A 23118-nucleotide genomic window follows, 5' to 3' on the forward strand; every position below is an offset into this window, starting at 1 on the left:
GACAACAAATTGACACAGTAAACCCACTATATATCTTGCATGCTGTAGTTGTTAAGCATTAGCTTTACTACCTTACTACAACTGCAGTAGAAGCAGAATTTTTGTTTACTACATGACTGTCACATGCAACTCTACATATGTTTAACCCCCCCAAAAATGTTTATTAATGACTTGTTATGATATATTTAAATATTAAGAGCCTTTTAAAGAAGAAGCCTACTTAAAATATGTTCAGGATAGTTTTATTATATTATTTTAAATGAAGGAGGAAAATCCCACAGTTTTCAATGTCTGATCTTCTGGATTTCATTGCTATTAGAAATACTGATTTGAAAGCCTGATCTGCTAGTAATGAAACTATTTTCTTCACCAAATAGAACATCTTTCTTTTTTTATATTATTTAAACTGTAGAATATTTTTCAAAAAGAGTATAAAATTATCATCCTCCAACATACACAGGAAAAAATGCATGCTAGTTGTATTATATGCATGTAATAAATCTATACATTTACACTTTTGAAGAAGCTAGGAGATTTGAATAAAATCAGTGAGAATTGCAAGCTGCATTCATCTTATTCAATGCAAAACTGCACCTGGGGTAAAAAGCTTTCTTTTTATCTGGGATAAAATGATTTTAGATATTTTACCATAGGACAAATCAATCAGAGGAATATCTATAAACATGGGGTTGACTCTTTCATATGTCTGCCTGCATACCTACAATTTAAGGAAAGAAAATAATATATATGATCTTGTCATTACTTCTTATTACTATTCTTAATTATTTGCACTGGGGTAGGTGCTATGAGCCTCAGATATGGACCAGGCCCAGGCAAGCCATTACAGACAAACAGAAGAAAATAAACACACGCACACACACACAAAAACAACACTCTGCCCCAAAGAGTAGCAATGGCCATGCGTCCCCTTTTATCCCATCACTGAATGACAAGGTGGGCAAAGTTGGGAAGGTTTTTTCTTCTTCTTAAACTGGAATAATTTGTTTCTTGCTATTTGTTGTATGGAGGACAATGATGACAATTTTAAGAAAACATATGGGGCTAGCTGTGGGCATGAAAGAAGTATGGCTGGCTATTGTTACACTTACTTCATTGTAGTTCTAGATTTAAAAATAAGTCTAAGACAGCGGTTCTCAAACTGTGGGTCGAGACCCCAAAGAGGGTTGCGACCCCCTTTGAATGGAGTTGCCGCTGGCTTAGACTTGCTGGGCCCAGGGCTGAAGCCCCACTGTCCAGGGCCGAAGCCAAAGATCGAGGGCTTCAGCCCTGGTGGTGGGACTAAGGTGGCAAGCCCAATGCATGGGGCTGAAGCCCTTGAGCTTCAGCTTTGGCCCCCATGCCCAGGGGGGTGGGGCTTGGCCGAGTTCAGGCTTCAGTCCCCCCTCCTGGAGTTGTGAAGTAATTTCTGTTGTCAGAAGGGAGTCACGGTGCAATCAAATTTGAGAACCCTGAACTACATTATGAACAGTAACATCTCTAACATTCTCTCTGAAATTGTATTAAATAAAGGCAAAAATTGATTAAGCCTAAATTATTTGGAATTCTGATTCAATGTCCCCAACTTTTACCTCCCATAATTTTACCAGTACCAAAACACAGAATACGGTATTAACACAGTAACTATATATAGTGTGGGTTGTTTTTTCTGTAAATATTGAAACCTGGTAATTATTACTCTAATCACTTGATACATTTTGATCAAATAGAGAACTGAATTAACTAGTCTTTAAAATATCAGATTGTTATTTCTTCCTTCACTTTTCAAAGTTTTTGTCTCTTTATTTGTTTGACTTAATCATTTTTATCTGCAGTAGAGCTTGCTAAAACAACTTCCTGGAGCATCAGTTGAATATATTTAACTCCATGTCAACACAGAGTGGGGTTAAGCTTATTCTGTGTCAGTATAGTGTGAAATGCTGGCTGATTAACGAGGATCAGAGCAGTCAGATTACATTGTAGTGAGGAGAAGCACTAAAGGAAGTAAATCATATATGATTATATAGCAGTTCCTAGACCGGAATATTCAGAGGTTAGTGGGAGGGTTGTTATCTGAAACTGGCAAAATAAAATAAAAATAGTATTTCTTCAAATAAGTATCTGTATGCATCTTGCTAATCTTCAACAGAACTCAGTTCAAAATTAGGACAGAAAAAAAATGCAGGACGTTATTCCTATAGCAACTTCAAATTAGTTATCAAACCTAGAAACAAAGCAATTCCTTTAATTTAAAGGGTTTGATAAATAATTTCAATAAATTCACGCTACAGCTACCTGCAGTATTTTTTCTACGATAATTCTCAGGATTAAGCAGAAAAATCCAAGTTTTCTGTTTGCGAATTTGTAAAGTATTGTCACAAAATTCCCCTCACATGGATCATTCAAGTGGTGCAGCTCAGTTACTTACTCTTTCCTTCCAAGCAGAAACAGTAGTGCATCCTAGCTTCCTGCGGGTTAGCTGTGAAAGCAGCAGCGGTGTGCTTTGCTCCTGGGTTGTTCCCCTGTCTAGATTATGCCTCTGGTGCTGCCTAGCTGCTTACTTGTCGCTCTCTAGCTGGGAGCAACAACACACGCCAGTTTCCTGAGGGACAGCTGCAATAGCATTACCTTCACAACATTTTTCATTTTTTTTCCCTCTTGTCAACCTGCAACTCCATCATAGCTCTTATCATGTCTCTATTTTGTATCCTAGCATCTGTCCTCCAGCTCCTTACTCCCTTCCTCCCCCCTCCTCCCCCAGTGGCTCCATTTCCCTATTCCTGTACCTTCACCCTCTACAGTTCACACCAGACTCCTCATCCTCACCTCTGGTGACATTTCCCCAACTCTGGCCCTACCTTCATCCTCCCCCTCTCCACTTCCCATATCCATCCTCCCCACCACACTCAATTCCTTTCATGCCACCATTCCTAACTTCAGACCCATAGCCCTCCTCCCTCCTTCACTCCTCTTGCTGTCTCTGGAACACCCATTCCATCTCTAAAAAGATGTCACTCTTCCATGACCTCTTCATACATCCTGGTGCCTGGCTTTCACAGGGACTGCATCCCTTTGTCTGATGCTGACTCTGCAGCTGTCCTCTCTCTACTTCTTTCATGCTTGCCACTCCAGACCAGACCACAGTGGAGATCTTGGCCTTCTCCTCTCCCATTCTTTGCAACTCCTTCTTCCTCCCGTTTCCCATTCTTTCTCCTCTTTTGAACACAACTGTCCCTGACTCTTCTATTCCCCCCTTACTGTCATCCACTATCCGATCAACTCCTCTCTATCAGCCTCTCTTTTAGATTTTTACTCCTGGCTCTCTCAATCTCCCCCTTGCTTTACAATCCCTCACACTCCTCCTGGGTGACCTGGGCTTCTATGACAATGACCAGTCCAACTGCTTAGATGCATGTTTCCTCACCCTCATCTCTTCATTTGATCTGAAGTCCTGGTTCAACTCTCCCACTCACCAAAAGGACCATTCATTTGACTTAATCTGCACTGCTGTTTTTCTGATCTCTCTGAGCATCATCCATTCAGCATCACCCATCAAAAGTTCCTCCTATACATCCTGTCACTTGGCCTTTCTGTGATTTCAAATGCATCAGTGTTGATGACTTCTTGTATGCTCTCAGCCCTCTCCTCCTTGACCTTTCTTCTATTGATATGGTTATTGACTCTTTCCATGCTTCACTTTCCTCCATCCTTGACTCTTATGCCCTCTCTCCCATTACAAGATCCACCTTGCCAACTTTCAGCCTTCATCCACCTCTTACATTTGCTTCCTCTTCTCCTGCTCAGGAAGCAGAAATCCTGTGACTAGGTTGATTTTCTCCACTATAAATTCATTCACTCCTCTGTTTGTTCTGCCATCTTCCTTGCTAACAAGTCTACTTCTCCAATTTAATTCAACCCTTTTCCCACAATCCCTGCAGCCTTTTCACCACCTTTTCATTAGTCTTCAAATCTCCCCTCCTCCGGCCTCCACTTCTTTCTCTGCATAGGATCTCGCCACTTTTTTCCATGAGAAAATTGGTTCCTCCTCTTAGCTTGCCATCCTTTTCTCTCCTACATCTCTTGCCTTCTTTTCCCTTTTCACAGACGCAGAAATGTCTTGTCTGCTTTTCTCTTTTAACCCATCCATTTGACCCAGTGACTCCATCCCATCTCCTGATCTCCCTTGCATCTACTTTCATTTCTTCCCTTAATCTCTCAGACTCTTCTGGTTGTTTCCCTTCACAATATAAGTATGCTTTAGTCTCTCTCCTATCTTCAAAAAAGCAACTCTGGACCACAAACGGCTCTCCAATAGTCATCCCTTCTCCTGTTCCTCACTAAGCTCATTGAAAACACTTATTTACAATCACTGTCTAGATTTCCTCTACTCCAATTCCATACTAGACAGTCTCCAATCTGGCTTCTGTCACTTGCATTCCACTGAAATTGAACTTGCCAAAGTTTCTAATGAGTTCTTCCTAGCAAAGCAATGGTCCATGCTCATCCTCTTGATCTATCAGCCACCTCTGACATCATCAAACATGCTATTCTTGAAATATTGTCTTCCCTTGGCTTCTATGATTCTGTCCTCTCCTGGTTCTCCCACTAACTCTCCAAACACTCCTTCAAGGGATCCTTCACATCCAACCTCCACTTTTCTGTGGGGTTCCACAGGGCCTTTGTCCTCTTCTTTTCTTCTTCTACACCTTCACTGTGGATAATCTCATCCACACATACAAATTTAAGTTCCATCTTTATGCAGATGATTCACAGATCTACCTCTCTGCTCCGGAACTGTTTCCTTCTGTCAAAACTAAAATCCCAGCCTGTCTCTCTGATTTTTCCTTGTGGATGTCTAGCAATCAGCTCAAGCTCAACATGGCTAGAACAGAGCTCCTAATCTTCTCCTCCAAGTCCTCCCTGTTACTTTCTTTCTCAGTCACTCTAGACAATACCACCATCCTGCTTGCCACTCAGGCCCATAACCAGGGCGTCATCTTCAACTCAGATGCCTCTGTAGTCCTTATATCCAGGCTATGTCTACATCAGTTATACTCAGACACTAGTGGTTCAGGAGCCAAATTAGTGATCAACATTACCCAACAGAGCCACACTGGTTGATAACACAGTAAAAACAACCTGACTGGTTAATAACTTAGATTGGTTAATAATTAAATAACAGTGTTTTAATATCATGTGCTGCAAAAAGCCACAGGAGATGCATTAAAGATCCATTTGCCGCTCATGAGCCTCAGTCTGAGTATCACTGGTCTAAATCTTGCAGATTCTTTCTGCAGATGGTCTCTGAGACACAGCCTTTCCTCTCCAGCCACACAGCTAAATCTCTCATCCAAGCTCTCATCATCTTCTGTCTAGATTCCTGCAACATCCTTCTCTCTGGCTTTGAAAAATGCAATCTTCTCCCACTCACATCCATTTAGAATGATGCCATAAAGAACATTCTCCTCACTCCTATCTTTGTATCCCTCCACTGGTTACCTCTTCTCTACCACTTCAAAAATAAAGTTCTTGTATTTACTTTCAAGGCCCTTCATGGTCAGTTCTCACTCTCCCTATTGTTTCTCATTTGCTACCGAGCTGTAAATTCTTGCCTCTGTTTAGCCCTTAATGCCAGTTTCCACTTCCCACGTTTTAAATTGTCAAACAAGCACTTTCATGCTTTTTCCAACCCCCCACCCCTTACACATAGAAGGCACTCCCCATAAACATCTGGAAAGCTACCTTTCTATATGCCTTCAGAACTCTCCTTTGCCACGATGACTACAAAAAGCTTTACAATGACTAGGCTGCTGATGTGCTGGGACCACAGCCTAATATGCTAACTCCTTACACTGCCCCAGTCTGTCTGTATCCATCTGTTGTCTCTTGTTTTCTACTTAGATTATAGGCTGCTTGGGTCAAACTGTCTTTTAGTTCTGTCTTTGTACAGCATCAGCATAATGGGGTCCTTGTCTATGACTCAGGTTTCTAGAGGCTGTGGTAATTACAAATATTTTTTTCTTTTACTTATTATTTGTAATATCACAAATTCAGCATTACCAACTTCACAGAACAATTACCATGAACACACATATAGTTCAGGTGACTTCACATGCAAACATCCAGTCAAGTATGTACATGGGGAATAGTTTTGTAAACCAGGCCCTAAATAATAAACAATAAATAGAACTAAACTTCCTTATTTGAACCATGGAAATGATCAGTCAGCACTGTAGTCAACTGAGCTATACGAGCTGATGATCTGATTGGATTCACCACCGCATTCCCCCAGTCCTATGTTGGTTTCACTCCATTTTTTTTTTCCTATGGGGTTTTAAAAACATATTTCTCCATTTACTTTGTTGTTCACCTTTAAGCTGTGCAGGTACAAAAGAAAGGGCTGATTGCCTATCAACAGTGCATATTTAAGGCTATGGAGCTAGCAATGTACAGCTCTTACTTTTAATGAAAAAATGCAACAACAAAAAATAGAAAATCACGAGATACTCCATGATAGGTTTCAGATAGAGTTGGTCAGATAAAAGTAACTAAGGACAAAAGCAGGACTTCCATGTACTTTTTCATTACAAGAAGGATCTTCTAGCAATTCCAGAAGAAATTACAATATTAATTATATACATTTCACAGTATATTTAAATAATTCATTTTTTCCAACCTATGTGCTAAATTTACACAGCTCTAAGAGTAACTGGAAAGTCTCTCAGACAGATTTTGATAATGTCATCAAATCTTCCAGGTCAGAAACTATAGTCACCATGTACTTGCCACAAAGACACACCATTTATCTCTCACACATTTTTATTTCAGTGGCTCCTGCTACCAGCTACAACTCATTCTCAATTTCTGTGTCTCATACCTTATCTAAAAGAATGATGTGGCTATGAAGAAAAGGCCATACAGTCACCCAAACTCTTTTCAAGAATTCCAGTTTTCTCAATTTTGAAAAAAAAGTTGAAAGCAAGGATGATATTTATGAACCATTCCCTCTTTTAGAAAAACAAAGGACTGACACATTTAACTGCACCACAGACAATCAGTGCTTTAGATCTAAATATAAATCCAATCACCATCATAAATATACTGCTACATTTTTAATGTTACATATTTAAAATATGCACTTCCATCTTTCCATTTTAAAAATACAAGTATTTTCTTTGAGCAAGACATATGCATCAATACAATGAAATATAAGACCCATGCCACATTAAGGCTTACACACCCAGATAGAGGATATGATGCGGGACTAAAGGAGGCAGTCATACTTATCTTTATCTCTGTTTAATTTCAAGTCTTTTATCTTATAGGAAGAAAGCTTGATAGAAATTCAGAGTCTAGGTCATCTCCAATTGATAAATTTCTACTTGTATGGATAATTTGATAAATATGCAAATAAAAGAGATGAGAGAAAAGCAGCATATATATATATATATATAAATATATATATAATTTCCATTTTTTTTCATGTCTTCCCTAGTTCTGAGTAAAATAAAATGTCTTTTGGAATCTTTTATACTCTTAGACATTTTGATATGTTCTGTACAATGGTTTTATAATGATTCAGAATGTCCAAAAGGGGAAGAGAGCTTTTCCTTGGCAATTGTTTTCCCACCTGTATTAACCCCATTTCAACTAGTATTACCTCCCTGGGGGATGTCTGGTATCTTCTTGAGTGACTTGACTTGTTTGTGATTTTCTAATGTGCAGTTAGTGTACACTTCTCAAAATCTAAACCTGACCATTAGAGATGGGAATTTGAGTTTCCCATGATTGAACAGATTCAGCAGCTATTCAAGTGCCTCAAGCCTGAATGACAGAGAGGTCATGACATAATCTTTAAAATAATGTGACAATGTGCTGTGATTGCGAGGTAGTGTGACAGGGGCAGTGAGCCTTTTTTGTTCATAAAGAGTCTGGTGCATAAATTTGACTAGAGGCAAGCATCAGAATACAGAAATCTTGATTTGTTGGTATTTGGTTAATCCTAGCTGCAAAGCCTAAGCAAATGCCACATTTATTCAAATATGTATTTTGTGGAAATAATGCTCTTCAAAACAAACATACTTAGAACGTTGCCTACTGAACTCATGAATTCTATTCCTGGCTGTGTCACTTGTGATGTGCAATTGCAAAAGTTGTTTATCCTCTTCTGTGCCTCACTTTACCCATTTGTAAAAACAGTAGCATAATAATGATGTGCATTATTCCAGATCCATTTGTCTGATGCAATTCAGATATAGCAGTCCAAAAGAAAACATGATGTGGCCAAAAAACAGTGTGTTTAGTACCGCACCCTGGGAATGCAAATACTACTGTACTTAAAACTCACTGAAGCCTGGAACAGAAGAATTCAGTAATGAATAACTAAAATGATAAAAATACATACAAACCAAGATCAGTACAGAATGCATTAAAAATCTTAGTATTTTTACTTTCAGAATTGATCCTCTTAAATGGATGATCACTGACCAAATATCCACGTGCCTCAGCTATTACTGTCCAAAGATAGGACAATTAACTTTACCACAAGTACTAATGAGATCTAGATGTAATCGTGGGCAGCAAATTGGATGTAAATTTCAAATAGGCTATGGCAGCTAAAAACCGGCAGTGGAATTTGGGGCTTCCCAGAGATTTTGTATCACCCAGCAGGAAGGTAATAATCCCTTCTCTGATGACTCTGGGCAATGTCCAAAAATATTGCTTTCATTCACTTCATATCATTACCAGACAGATTGTTTTGTTCTGGTTTGTTTGGTTGGTTTTTTTTTGACAAACTGGAGGGAGTGCAAAAAATATTATCCAGGGGCTGGCAAATGAGGATAGGTTAAAACAACGAGGCAGGCTCCTGTTTCCAAAGGTTTCCAAACTCAAAGGTTAAGCCTGGGATTTTCAAAGTCCTAAAAGACTTAGGTGACTTTTAATGGGAGTTGGGTGCCTGACTGCTGGAGGATCCTTAATTAGAGTTTTGACTGGGATCTTCTGATATCAATGGGAGCAGAATCAGTCCCAATATAGGGAGTTTGTTTATTCATGATTGTGCTAAACTGTGCTATTTATGTATGTCTTTCAATTCAGGGTGCCCCCACAGGCAACTCAAGAAAGAACTGTGTCAGGAAGGTACAGTCCCGTCCTGAGCTCTGTGGTGCACAGGCAGACTGCATAAGATGCATCGTCCTTTATAATGGTTCTCCTTTCTTCTCTGTCTCCCCACCACTGCCTGAACCTCAGGACTGCATGAAGGGAACAGTACCTTCATGCCATTCATTGTAGGAATTATGAGTCTTTTTGCAACCTGTAAAATCTGGTCCTTAAACTGGTACCAAAGATGGAGAGAAATATTTAGTATAAGGGAGTATAAATTAGAAAGCGATTAACTGAATTTAAGAAGAGAAAATTAAAGACTAAGTATCAGGAGAAGTGTCCCAAAACTGAAAATGAGATCTGAAAAACTGAGGAATAGTGGAGTGGCAGAAACTTCATCCCATTAAGACATTTAAAACTAGGCTGGACAAAGCACTAAAACCAAACTAATATAAGGTTGTACTATATGCCCTAATATTTTTTTTTGCCTTATCTACTTGCTACCAAAAAGTGGCTACCAAAAAGTGTAAGATGAAGAAAATAGAAAGAGGTGGGGAGGAGGATAGAAACAGAAATTCTATATTGAAAAAAATCTTTTTAAATAGATGGAACACACAGAGGACTTAGATGCTGCCTTTCCCCCTCAAGAAAAAAAGGAACCAGACTGGGGGGAAAGAATGTGTTTATTATTCACAACAAGTCCACAGTAAGCAAACATGCTGTTTTGGTATTTTTCTGTTGTTAGTAAGAGAGATAAACCTGTGAAAATGATTTGTTTGATAGCCGCTATCATTCAACCAAACACACACAATTTAAAAAAAGCAGAAAGCAGAAAAACAAAAAAATTCCAAAATATGAGAATTTGTCATTTCTCCAATGATTTGATGCAAGTTTCCCAACCAGTTCAAGCCAACAGCATAACCAAGACACCTCCCTCAATTTGATACACTGCAGTTCATCACTAAGCTTTGTTTATAAGCTTGTACTTAGTTTTCAACAATGCTCAAAAACATTAGGTAATTCATTGTGAAATATTTGAATCAAGCCTAAAATTAGCATATATATTTAACAGTGATCATGCAGGTATATAAGACTTATATGCATTGTTATTATTTGTACATGATAGGGTCCTTTCAAGGATTGTGCTAGATATGGTGTGTACGTACGGGCCTTGATCCTGCTATAATTGAAATCAGTGGCAAACTCCCACTGACTTCAGTGCTGCAGGATCAGGTCCATAATGTGAAAATGGGCCTTGTTCCAATATGAATATACTTGTATAATCCTTATTTTGCTTAGTCTTTCCTCACAGGTGAAATATTCACATATATACACAGACTGTATGCCCAGCCACGCAGGCATACCCTAAATCATTTTACCAATACAGAGAAACCCCAATACCATTTTAAGAGGCCTGCCTCAAAAATCCAGATTAAGATTTACCCATAATGGTCATGTCTGACCAAATCTTCAGTGCTATTACACAGACAGAGAACTCGGTCATTGGATCACTCGAAATGAGATGGAATATATTTTGAATTATCTTTCAGAGCTAAAATTGTCAAGAAGTATATATATTTTTTCCTGTTTTCTGGTGTAAATCCATTGGTCAGAAAAAGAGCACAAGGCTTTTAAACTGCAGTTCAACCACTTTCTATCATGACCTTCGCAATGTCTCTGAAGCAGATTTGTTTTCCCCCAGTATTCATTTCCATTTCTCTATCAACCTTTGAGTCATTTTCAAAGCATTACTCTATGGTATCTTCCCTAAAGCAGAGTCATATCTCACTGCACAAGGTTATCAGTTCATTTCCACAATCTCTACAGTTAGTCTTTACTAAAATATCACTGATAGTTCTGGGCAAAAACAATATTATATAAAGGATGCACAGTTATTTTGTCTCTCCCTGAAGTGGACAGCAAACATAACTCTTTGCTGTTTGCAAGAGAGCTATGTTCCCCTGAACTTCCCTGGTAGAAAAACCACTATTTATCAGGGACCTTCAAATGGCCTGATGTAGAGTGATTACAGTTCATGTTATTTAGAACATTCTATCTGTTTTCACAGAACAACAAAAACTGCACGTGAACTTTCATAATTTTGAATAGATAGTGCAATGAATCCTTAGGAATTTCATAGAGGTGACTGACCATATATCACACTGTACACACAGCAATATTCCTTGCCCTCTTATGGTGAAACAAACTGTGCTTTATGTTTCCAAGTAGAACAAATCTCTGATTCTAGCTTACTTCTATTAAATATTCAAAGCTTCTTAATTTCTTTAAGAGAACAAAGTAAATACTATGCAAATATACACAGGTAGACTACATGACGGTCTGAGCAAAAAGTCCTATTGGTATATGTGACCGGGGTCCTAGTGAGGGCCAGCTATGGTCACTCAATTAGGGGGAACTGCAAAGAAGGGGGTATTCAAACTCCCCAAAGCTGGTGGATATTCCAATACTTAGATTCACCACGCCAGCATAAAACAGCTTCTTTATTACCTTACTGGTTACTTAGAAGTTCAAACAACACAGTTCCCTTAAAGTGATCTGGCCTCAGGCCTCCATCCAGGTACCCACGTCAAATATGAAGAAAATTTTTGTAAATCTTATTTCATCATATAAAAGAAAAGGTTCTACCAATCCCAAAGGATCGGACACATTACCTCCCAGCTTAATGAATGTTTCTGATCTTACCCAAATACACGGTAAAACCAGTTCTTGTTAACTAAAATGTTATTTATAAAAAGAAAGAAAGAAAGGTGAGAGTTAAAATTGCTTAAAGGAATCAATTACATTCAGTAATGGCAAAGTTCTTGTCTCAGGCTTGTAGCAGTGATGGAATAAACTACTGGCTAAGTCAAGTCTCTGGAGTACATCCACAGCTTGGATGGATCATTCAGTCCATTGTTCAGAGCTTCAGTTTGTAGCAAAGTTCCTCCAGAGGCAAGAAGCAGGATTGAAGACCAAACGGAGAAGATGCAGCTGCCTTTTATAGTCTCTTTCCATGCAGCCTGTGCTTCCTTTGTTTCAAACACAAGCTGCCCAGCACATGGCTTGAAAGCCTTAGAGTTCTCTCCATAGGCATTTCCCTACATGCTTTGCTGAGCCATAAGGTGTATCTGCCTTCTCTCAGTAGGTCAGTTGTACAGCGGTTGGTCCTTAATGGGCCATCAAGCAGGACAGGCAGTGCTGATGCCAAACTGTCTGGGGATGTTACCCAGGAGCATAGCTCAAGTTTGAAATACAGACATACCTACATATCTATAACTCATAATACAAAGGTGATACAAACATATAAACAAGATTATCATATCTGGAAAATTATGACATTTTGCAGATATCTGACATGGCATATCTGGCTGATTACTTTGTGGGCACTACCCCAGGAGCAAACATTTGAAATTCAGGTATAGAGCCAATACTTATAACTTCAAATACAAAAATGACACATGCATACAGATAGCATAATCATAACCAGGAAATCATAACCAGCAAATTTCATAGACATCTTATTCAACAACCTTTGTACAATGTTTGCTGCAAATATGAGTGGTTGCAACAATGATCTATATGGTCATTTTAAACAGATAACATCACAGTATGATTTTAGGATACGGCACTGCTCCCCTCAATTTTTCCTACCTTCCCAAGACCTCTCTTATGCTTCTCTTTTCTTTCTCCACAGTCCCTTCTTAGTCTTCTCCACATCTGTCTTCTGACCTCACTTGGTTTTCTCTAATCCCTCAGTCTCTCTTCCACCTTCCAATCAGAACTGTCTCAGTAATTCTCACCTATCTGTTTCCCAATCCCTTTTACTATTCCCCTTCCCTCTCTTTTCCCTTTCATTTTTCTAAGTTCTTATATGGCTCCCAGGACTGTGTTAAATTAGCATCTCCCAAATTTATATAGTGTACATAAAGCTATATGTTCCTCTTTCTTGCATTCTCTGCAGTCAGAAAGGACTGGACTTTATTTTCTATGGGTTTTTTTGCTGTCTTTCCTTACACACATACACACGTACTGATGTATGTGGTGTTACTGTGGAAAGGATAGAATGTAATAATTTTGTGACACCCAGAGGAACTAGCAAGAAGGATTAATCTCTTTGTCCTGGCCTCAGTCACCTGATATGGACCAGGATTGAAAAAGGTTAGACTCTGTCACATGGCAGGGGTCTCTTATGCCACTGGTTACTAGTACATCATCTCTTTAAAAAAAACCAAACATTACTAATAAATCATAATATAATCCAACAATAGCATGCACCAACTAATACAGTCAATTAATAAAATAGATATTTAGGACACAGTCAGGGTAGGCAACCTGAACCCTTTGACAGACAAGAGGATTTTTCTCCATCTTATTGAACATCTGTCAGTAATTCCTATCTGTGTACCTCAGTGGCTGTCTAGCTGATCACACACCTGCTTCTTTCTTCTCAACACAGTTCCTTCTGTAGTAGCCTCTGTTGAGGCAGAGGTGGATCCATCATCTAAAGCCTGTGTTTGCTGCTCCTTATGTTTTTCATTGGCAGTGACTTGGTGGGCACATTATTAGGTCAGCAACATTCTGGATGGCCTTGAGAAACAGAGAACCAACGTCCCCTTTGTTTTTGTTTAGACAGCTGCTGTTCCTCTGGTAGGACTGCCCCCAGAAGGGATGGTATATCTGTCACTTGGGCAGGTTGCCAGCAACTTCCTGTTTGGAATCCAACATTTTCTTCCACTTGCAATGGGGATAACTGCGGCATTTTTGATGCACTATACCTCCTGTTCTGGTTTCCTGGCAGATTGCTATTTTATAGTGATTTCAACAATTTTTGTAACAATTAGCTTTCTTAGAAGCTGAAACTAAAATGGCTGTCCTTCTGCACTTACAGTTCTGAATGGGTAATACTAAAAACTTATTTAAGGGTGTTTTAATATTCCAACAATGCTAAATACAGATACTATTTATCCCCCAGGAATCAAACCCCCTTGAAATGAGTCCTTTGCTATTTGTCCTGACTTGGCTGATAACCTATTTGCCTGCATATACTAAGGCTCTGACATGGTTCATTTGAACTGATAAATAGATACATAAAACAACAACAATGTAACATTTAGTAAAGCTGTTTGAAATTTTCTGAATTGTGAATTTATATTGTTTTTGCAACATTTGTGACAAATTATCTCAATTTTTTCTCAACTATAAAATTACTTGAAAAGTGTTGACATTTTAATGCAAAAATGTCATTGACATTTCAAATTTAGATAGCAAAAAGGGGATGATCTTCACTCCCGACAAAAATCTCAGTTTTTCAACCAGCTCTGAACTTTACATTGCAGTAGCACCTGGAGGCCAACCCAATCAGAAACCCATTGTGCGAGGTACTGTACAAACATTTAAATGTTCCAATCAAAACAAAAAACAAACAAACAAAACAAAACCAATAAAGCTGTGAAAATAAACCATTCATAAATTTATGGCCCTTACGTTCTCAGATCTCATGCTGAACACCTGTGATTTACAATGTGTGATCACATATTTGCTCTATGAGTTGTGCAAAAGTTTGACTTTAAAAAATGGTGAATAGTCCATTTTCCATTTTTGTAAAAATCTTTGTACAATGATGAAAATCAATTTCATGTGTTTTCAGTGGTTAGTTGCATTATGTTTCCTGCATTTATTGGCAATTTCAAACTTTATCTTTGAGGTCACTACTCATTCCTGGCCAAAATACAACATTTCTGGCTCTGTTCTCTCACTTTTTAATATCCTGATTAAGAGTAATCACTACCCTATGCATTTCCAACCTCACGCTGCATTTTGATACAATGTAATTTGTACTAAATCCCATGAAATGATGCAATTTCTCTATAGTCACAATAACTTTTATGTCTGAGGTGCCAAGGTTTTTTATGTTGGCTATCCATCAAGCAATATCTTCTCAAGCTGTTATAGGATTGGTCAGTTTTGATTCTGACTCAAGTTTGTCAAATTTGGGTTTGGAAATGGTCAGTAATTGTGTTGTATTTATTTATTCCTGCAGTTCTTTGCCTTTACTAAATATAAGAACCCTTGAAAGCATGTCCACTGTAAGAAGCTTTTATGTAGGCCCATATTAAACATTTCTCAAGTACTTTTGCAACTTCATTATCATTTTCTGAAGTCCAGGCTGTGTTTTATGAAATGGTTTCTGTAATATATCTGACTTCCAAAGTTTTCAGTTCTTTTGCTGCCACCGCTGATTTCTTCTGCCCATAAATATGTTCAGCGAAACCACTCACCACCAAAGACAACTGCCAGCATTTTTTTTTTAACCAACACATAGTTCTCTTGGGTAGCAGTCAGTGCTTAGGAAGCATGTCTCTGGATGTAACCTTTCAGTCTCCAAACCATGTGTATTTACATCACAAGTTTCATGTCAATCTCAAAATATTATAGTACTGGTACTTCTGAAACAACTGTTTCTGGAAGCCTTTTTTTTTTATTTGGTCACAGTAATAAAATACAGTTGCAGAGCAACTGAATCTATTTGCTAAATTTGGTGAATAGTTTCAGCTGAATTTAAAAAAAAAAGATTATTTTTGTTGCTGAAAAAATCAAAACGGTTCATTTCACCATTTTTAAAATGAATTGTTATGATGTCCTTCGTAATTGTCACTTTGTTTAAATTTCATTTCAAAACAATATTCGTAGCATTACATATTACATTTGACCCCTTTATTTGTACAGTTTTTTTTCTATCAGGTGAGTAAAAATGAAACAAAAACAAACAATCAAAATGAAAAAAATGGTTAAAAATAATCTTTTTTATTATTATTATTTTCTTGTTTGGCCACCAAACAAAACAAAAAAATCAATTGTTCACTCAGTTCTTGTGACAACTTTAAAAATTCCTTTTGCCAACCATCCCAGTGCCATTCCATACTGTTCTCAAACAGCATTCTGAGTGGAACAACTCATGGTAACAAATTAAGGATGAATTTGCTATATATCTGAACATGCCTATAAACCCCTCTATGGTCTCCTTGTTTTGTGCTCTTCACATTTGCCGTACAAATGTCTTTGCTGGGTTTGGTCAAACTCTTTGTCACTGAGTAGATGCCCTGGCATTTGTTCCTGTTTAATTGATGGCTGTTCATTTTGGCGTGTTGCAAAACATTTCTCAGTCTGTCATTGTGCTGATTATTTTCTCTTCATCTCAGCAGAACAATTGCTTCCACGCCACCCAGATCTACAAAGGGCTGGAACATGTTTTGGTGTAAAGCAAAAGGTGAGGCACTCCTGCAACAAAGTCATTTAAACTACCAAAAGCGATGTGAAGAATGTTGCACTCTTTATTGAGCTGGACTTGCCCAAGCCTTGCCTTACATCCACAACTAAAGAGACCTTTGCATTTTGAAGTCTGGATATGAGCTCCTCAGTTCTCATGAGACAGCATTTTGGTAACTTTATTACAATCTTTTTGATTATAAAAATCTTTATCTTGTTTCATTTTATATGGCAACAAATTTACAATCCTCTTAATCCAGTAAGCAGTCCCTGTTTTCACTCAGTACCATCTGATGTTACCATCCAGTCAAGTTCAGCTTTTCCTTTGTCTTGCAGTGCTAATGGGACATTGTGTGGTATGCCTGTTACATCTTTCAACCACTGGAAGATTAAATGGGTAACAGAGACTTAAACAATGTTGAGCAAAGGACTAAAAAGCATAGCAGAAATTCATTTGCAGGTTAACATACATAAGAAAATGTGTCCCTATTTCATCACAATTTATTGCTCTATTCATCCTCTGTCTGAACTCTATAAAATTTCCTTCTCTCTTTGCCAAGGACTTTGCCTCTTTAGCCTTTTCCTACCAGATCGCACACCCCCAGCACACATGGACAAGGGCCATAATGCCATCCCAACATCCCTGTTACATCTCCCAATCAGCCATCCCTACCTCTGGCTGCTCCTCTCTGCTGCTGGAAATAGGAAGCTGCTGCTTCAGAGCAGTTAAACATAGGCAGTGGGGCTAACACTCATAGACATGTTATAGAGGCAGGGCAAGGTTAAGTTTGTGAAGGTGCACTGACTTAGCTGAACTCCATGGGGATGGTCAGGTGGTTTGAAGAGATTTCCAGACACTGTAGGAACCGTGAAAGCAGCTGAAAAAGACAACCTGAAATACAAGAGTGTTTCACAACAGCAGACTGCTTGAGAGATAGGATGGCGTGGTTTTGGCACTGTGCTAAGACCTATATCAGGGTGATGTATTATAACACTAACAAATCCAGTCCCATGAAATATCTCACAGAATTCTTTAACAATAGCTTTTGCATCTTGTTTAGTGGACAAATTATACGTGGGCCTTCCTGTTCCACTACAGTATATCAAGTAGTATTTGTCCTTCTACAGATGTGTCAGCGTTTTTACCAAATGGGCACATTTAGTGCTCACTATATGAAAGAAGTTTAATTTACATGTTTAATACTAGGCTACAATCACCAATTATTTTGTACACTCTTTCTGTGATTATGGTGTACTCAGCTCCAGTATCTACACTGAAATTCACAGTTCAAATATTTCAAGTGTCACAACCCCCTCTGTTGTAGAACCTTGCTTTGTAAAATTATTAAGAGTGTCAACAAAGTTCTCTTTTTCTGTAACATCATCGGAAATGTGTTCTCTAGCGACATGTTCTTTAATTAATTTTTGTTTTTGCATTTCTTTGCAATCTGTGCTAAGCGCCACAGTTTTGCACCTTATTCTGATGTATACCTTTGGATTTTGCTCTGTTCTCAATGTATTGTAAATAAATTTGGTTTCTGTCATTCGTTTAGCCTTGTTACTCTTTATTAATTAGATGCATTTCACTTATTGCTAACACTTCCATTTAAGAGGAATAGCTTGCACTAGCCTTGCTAATATTTATTGTTTTGTGGGTGTTTTTTTTCAGAGTCTAGTTCATTTTTTCAAACAACCTCATTTTGACCTAACAGTTATACCCCAAATAATTCAGTCTCTAATTAGTCTATCTGTTAAGTATTCAAAGTCACATGACTTAGCATTATTATATAGGTCAGTAACATAATAGTGATTTTTTCAAGTTATTTTCTGAATTGCAGTTAATAACACAGAATTAGAAATAGTATTTTAAATAGTTAGGAAGGCAAACTGGATTGCAAGGAGAGGGAAAAAATCAAGTACATGTTTAACAGGAACCCTAATTCAACACTGGTACTTGCTGCCATTTATTCACAGAAAATACCATGAAATGAAAAGGAGTTTTGGCCCTATCCCTGTAGTGATCTCAAAATTTAAGACAATTTGTTCCTATTTTCAGTTTATAGCTGAAGTAGTTTGTGAATCGATGTCTTTGGATGGAAAAACAAAAACAGGCACGCATTTCCCTTAATTGGCAGTAGTCTTTAAATAGTTATATGTAATATGCTTGTTACCTTCTCACCAAGTTTTATTCTTACCTCTCTCTCAGCTGAGGATAATTCAAATATTCCAAATCAGTTACCATTCAAAGGAAAAATGAAAGATTAAGGATTCCTCAGGGACAGTTTACTTGTCAAAGCAACTAAGGACTAAGTCTATTTAAGAACAAGTTATGGATAAACTAACAAATGGCTTGTATTCAATGTACATCCTGACTTGTTCTTAATCTGTAATTATCAGAGAAGGGAAGTTTTTCAAAATGTTTATTTTACATATTGTTTAATGGTTTTACTTTTTTTTTTTCATTTCATCTTTTTGGATTCTTTATTCCTTTGTCAAGTTTATAACGTCTGTTTTGTTTTTGCAGCAAAGAATCCTGTGGCACCGTGTAGACTAACAGACGTTTTGGAGCATGAGCTTTCGTGGGTGAATACCCACTTCGTCAGATGTATGTTATGCACCCACGAAAGCTCATGCTCCAAAACGTCTGTTAGTCTATAAGGTGCCACAGGATTCTTTGCTGCTTTTACAGATCCAGACTAACACGGCTACCCCTCTGATACTTGTTTTTGTTTTCTTCTTGGCTTGCCTTGTAACAGAATGTTATGGGAGATTGCATTTATTTTCTCTACTGCTGTGTCCTGTGGCATTTGGTTGAAGTCAGACAGTACAGGAAATAACATTTACATTAATCTCTGAAGTCAGTGAGAACAAAGTGCTTGACTCACTACAATGCAAGTGATGTAGGCACAGTATAACAGTTCTCCCAAGGAATTTTGACAATGGTATACAACAGTTCATCTGATTCATAAAAGACATTGTAGCCCAGGGTTTCTCAAACCTCAAAGCGGCGGTCAGTATGTCCCTCAGCCTGCACCTCTTCCAGCAGCTCCCACTGGCCCGGAGCAGTGATCCACAGCCCGTGGGAGCCGCAATCGGCCAGACCTGTGGAAAGGGCAGGTAAACACACTGGCTTGGCCCAGCCCGCCAGGGGCTTTCCCTACATAAGCGGTGACCCCTGTTTGAGAAACCCTGTTCTAGCCTAATTCAGACAGGAAGTGAGTCCATTAGCTGAGTTTGGCCAGCATGCAGATAAATTTCAGGGAAGCAAACCTGGCATGGAAATAACGACTGATTGCTATTTGTTGTATTACAAATCTATTAAGTGCTATTTTACTGCACAATGAAAATAAATTGGTATTACAGAAATTAGCTAAATCTGGTGTGCTTTTGCTGGCAATTAATGTGTAGTGAGGCCTTGGAGCTGTCCCTCTCTTCTCCTTACATGCATATTTCTGGCCTTTTTATTTACATACAGTACAGGAGAAAAGCTTCTAGAGCAATGTCAAAGACTGCTTTATATATTGTATGTTATATAATGAAAAATGTAAAACCATACTGGTACATGTTTGTTTCTTTCTGAAGGGACATGTGCTTGCTAAGGCCCATTTTAAATCACTGTTTTAGTAATGGAGAAGCTTTGAGTTTCAGGTACACGTTTCAGGAAAAGTGTCCTTTGGCCTCAGGAAAAGTGTCTTTTGGCCTACTGTCCTAAATTCAGCTTTTGAGCAGCTAGTTATATCCTGATTGTTCATAGGTGATAAGCCAGGAAGATTTAGAGTTTGCTCCTTCTTATCCTGACCTTGAAACTTCTGCATAGGTGAGGTAAGCCTACTCTGGCACATAGTCCCACTGATACGATGTAAGATTTGCAATAGCAGGCCGAAATGTGTAAGGCAAAGCAGCAAGCTTCACGGTTTAGATACAATATAATTATTGGACAATAATAGCACCTTTAAGCCCACTGATTGAAAACTAGGTTGAAAGGGTGAAAGTTACTGCTAGTTATTGGAGATTTGTTTCCACACTGGTCTCCACCCTCACTACTCAAGGTTTTGAAAGCATTAGCGTGCACTTGGTGGAAAGTAAGCAAGTTAATTAAACTACAACTTCTTTGGTGTAAGGAGTTAATAATAACAGCTGGTGCTGCAAAGACTGGTATCCATTTTTACTACAGTAGAGTTACGAACACCAGAGTTACGAACTGACCAGTTAACCACACACCTCATTTGAAACCAGAAGTACACAATCAGGCAGCATCCCTCCCAAAAAAGCAAATACAGTACTATGTTAAATGTAAACTGCTAAAAAAATAAAGAGAAAGCAGCATTTTTCCTCCGCACAGTAAAACTGCAAAGTTCTATTAAGTCAATGTTCAGCTGTAAACTTTTGAAAGAACAACCATAATGTTTTGTTGACTTATGAACATTTCAGTTACAAGCAACGTCCATTCCCAAAGTGTTCATAACTAAGAGGTTCTACTGTACTATCGCTTACCAAATAATCAATCTTTGTCAGTTATTTGTTAAAGAGGTATTAGAATTTACAAAGATATCAGATAAAGTTTGTTATATAGTCATCCCAACCAACAAGTAACTATCATTAGACCATATATATGTGCTTCAATAGGTGCACCTAGATCAAAATCAAGGGAGCTGATTTACAACAAGAACTAATTTTGGCCCTTTATGGGATAGTGTCATTAAAGAGACATGATTAGTAAAATTCTCAAAAAAAATGACAGAATGCAAAATAGACTTCACTTGACTACTTTTATCTAAACACAGGCATTTCTGAACAATCTTTCAGTTGGTTCACAATAATGTTTGCACATTTCATATCAGAAATGTACTTCGTTCCCCTTTTCTTAAGCTACTTCCTTAGGAGAGAACAATGGAAGAGGAAACAGTATATAAAATTAATGGATTTGTTTGATAATGCAAACCTGCAGGAAAAGTATTTTAGGTGCATCCTGCATTTTTTAACAAACACAATGGAAATATACTGTAATAAATTCTGGGCATAATTTTCATGGAAAATCAAAATTAAACACTACTTTAAAAATAGATAAATAATATTCTGTACCTGGGTCTAATCTACCCTCCAATTACATCTTAAAAACAAACAGGGCTGCCCAGAGGATTCAGGGGGCTTGGGGTCTTCAGCAGCAGGTCCCGGAGCGGAAGGACTCCCCGTCACCAAATTGCTGCCGAAGACCCAGGACCCAAGACCCAGGACCCACCGCCGAAGTGCCGGAAGGACTCCCCCCACACGGGTCTTTGGGGCACTTTGGCAGTGGGTCCTGGAGCGGAAGGACCCCTCCGCCGCTGAATTGCTGACGACGACCCGGAGCAGAAGAAGCTCCAGGGGCCAGGGCCCTGCAAGAGTTTTCCAGGGCCCCCAGAATGAGTGATGAACCCCGCTCCAGGGGCCCTGAAAAGCTCTTGTGGGGGGCCCTGCGGGGCTTGGGGCAAATTGCCCCTCTTGCCCCCCCGGTGGCCCTGAAAACAAACAAACAAACAAATAAAAACTAAATTCAAAATCATAAAATGATTTTCAGTTCTGACATGTTTTTACAACCAGTTTAGCTGCCTGCTACGAAAAACATTTTAGTCTATTTTGGTTTTGTTTTTTTTTTGAGGCGGGGGAAACAGCTGTATCAATTTGCTTTTAGGGCACTGGTTACCATAGCTGTGGTGGATTGCCTGCATTTGGTATAGAAGGGGATTAATCCAGTATGGCTCCTCACTTAAAGTACTTTGCTGCACTGCTTTGCCCTAGCTACACTCTGGGTCAGATGTTAAAAATTACTTAGGCAGCTAAATATGTAGATTGGCAGGAAGACCTGCATCCTCAATGACATTTAGGCATCTAACTCCCATTCAAATCAGTGGGAGTTAGGTGCCTAAAGACCTTTGAGGATCTGGTCCCTAGTGTTTTTCAAAAAGCATTGAGGCACCTAGTTCCCAGTGAAATAACTGAAATTCATTTCAATGAGAGTTATTTATTTTTCAAAATCTCACTATCTGCTTATATAGGCACCTATATTGAAGAACCGACCCTAAGGGCTAGATTCACAAAAGAACATAGGCCTCTAACTGCCAGTTTGGCCAACTAAATCCCAGAATCAGGCACTATGAAGATTGAAAAAAAAAACAACCACCTGATCAGCTGCTGCTGAACGCTGCAGGAACCTAAACTTGCTCAGCAACTGAATTTTTGCAGTAAAAGTTTCCTAGGTGCCTGTATTTCTGCCTCTGTACATATACACTTCACCCACACCTTTGCATCCATTCGTCTAAACCCCAGTGGGGTACATGAACCAGAGAAGATAGGCATTCCTCCATCTAACTCATCAGCAGTGCCCGATCAGTGAGCATGTTCAGACTGACCTCACCTACCAAATTGGGCCACCATAGGCCAGCTCACACAAAATGGCCAGAAGCAGAAAAAACCTCCTTCATAGCCTAGTGGTTAGGATATTCATTTGGGATGTGGAAGTTTCCCAGTTCAAAACCTTTACCACTGAAGAGGAAGAAGAGATTTGGTCTAAGACCTGCACCCTCAAGTATGTGCTCTAACCCCTGAGCTAGGGGATGTTCTGATGTGGGATGCTCTTCATCACACCTGTTGAAGCTGGATAAATAATTTAAGGTTGTAATTGGAGCAGAGAGTCTGGATCCTGTTTTTTTCTGTCTCTCATGTGAGTGCTCTAATCACCATGGCACAGAATCATTCTCATTCTCTCTCTCTCTC

The 23118-nt window shown here is 38.7% G+C and overlaps 1 protein-coding gene across 3 annotated transcripts in view; it reads right to left on the bottom strand.

Moving 5' to 3' along the window:
• Nucleotides 1-23118, bottom strand: part of NLGN4X (neuroligin 4 X-linked) — a 290649-nt gene that overhangs the window by 212042 nt on the left and 55489 nt on the right. The window lies entirely within an intron of this gene.

This window comes from Gopherus evgoodei, chromosome 1, assembly GCF_007399415.2.
Source record: "Gopherus evgoodei ecotype Sinaloan lineage chromosome 1, rGopEvg1_v1.p, whole genome shotgun sequence".
In the NCBI taxonomy this organism is placed as follows: domain Eukaryota; kingdom Metazoa; phylum Chordata; order Testudines; family Testudinidae; genus Gopherus; species Gopherus evgoodei.